Below are 1543 nucleotides of genomic sequence, written 5' to 3'. Positions count from 1 at the left end.
GAAGAATTGTGGTTTGTGTAATTTACGTGGCTCTGAAATATTATTGTGGTAGTCAAATAGGAGCAGCTTTTCAGCAAATGGAGAACGGAAATATGGATCCTTTTTGTAGTCTTGATTGATGTTGAGCCAAAGCCTAAAAAATTATTCTGCGTTAATACTTGTCCTAGAAAAGCGACGTTTATGTATTTTGCTGATGCTGTGAGCATTACAGCTTACTGTTTTCGCTGGTGCGGGATGCACTGCAGCCTATATGATTTGTACTGAGGAAATTTCCCTCTTGAAGGTAGAGGATGATTAAATAATTTTGATTATGGGAACGAAGGAAAGCTTGGTTTAAGGTAATAAGGATAAAGCAAAACATTTATCATTTAAACTACAGGAGGATTCGGATCTTTTGTGTCTGTTGTAAGTTCAATATGTTAAGATGATACTGTTTTACAGAATAGAGGTGACCACAATTTTGCCATTCATGAGAAATGAATCCAGAATAACCACCACAGGCAAAATAACTGATTTGGAAGCGAAAGGTAACGTAAAGAAGGAACGAAATCGCAGCAAAATGGGTAAGAAAATGTAATATAACCTGTATAATGCAAATATTTTTAACCTTCTCAGAGTCATCTGCGTGATTAATTGTTGTGATAACGTAATTTTAGGTGAAATTTTCTTACTGTTTTATGTGTGAATATATGAGTATGATAAATGTATAATTGCGAGTCTCTTTTCAGGTGTGCGAACTGGTATAAATGTTTTGGCGTGTAAATAACCATTGTTCTTTTTAATGTGTATGTTTAAGGAAAGTTCTCCATATTTATCATGTGACAAGACGTATGCCGCGAGCGTCAAGAAGAGGACGAATTAGAACAATGTTGTAGTGGTATATACACGATGTTGAAATAGCATTGAAGTAGCTTATTGGGTTAACTAGTAGTGGATAGAAGTAGAATATTGAGTAATGCATGTTTATGGGTAGTTAGTTTGTAGAATAGACAACAGGTGTGCATGTATGTGTGTGTAAATAACATGTGAACCCTATGCTGTCCTGTCCTATACTTGCACAAGGCATAATCCTATTCATTTTAGTGAATTAATAAATAGCATTTGATTTATTAAAACGTAAGTGAACCACATTAGTGATGTGGATTTAAATATTATATTGTCAGTTCATTTAAATTTTAATTTTTATACTATCAAGTCATTTCACTTTTATTTTTTTTACATTGTCAAGTCATTTAAATTTTATTTTATATTGTCGATTCATCTAATTTTTTTATTTAAAAAAAAATATTAAGTCTCACTTTGTTCTTAAAAATTGTGAAAGACAATACTAAGTGGTATTATGTATGACATTGTGTAATCACATAAGGATGATGAAAAATTTCTGTGAATGCAGTTGAGAACCTGAAAGCGAACCGGCAAAACTCTTAAGAGACAGCGGGAGCAGCCGGACTAGTTGTAAACTGGCGGGTTTCCCAGCGGGACACGCTGTCATCCGGGCCACTTTGGGAGCGCGGCCGACAACAAAAGGAGAGTAAGCGGCAAA

The sequence above is a fragment of the Schistocerca cancellata genome, chromosome 7 (genome assembly GCF_023864275.1).
Source record: "Schistocerca cancellata isolate TAMUIC-IGC-003103 chromosome 7, iqSchCanc2.1, whole genome shotgun sequence".
Classification (NCBI taxonomy): Eukaryota; Metazoa; Arthropoda; class Insecta; order Orthoptera; family Acrididae; genus Schistocerca; species Schistocerca cancellata.
This window is presented reverse-complemented; position numbering follows the sequence as displayed.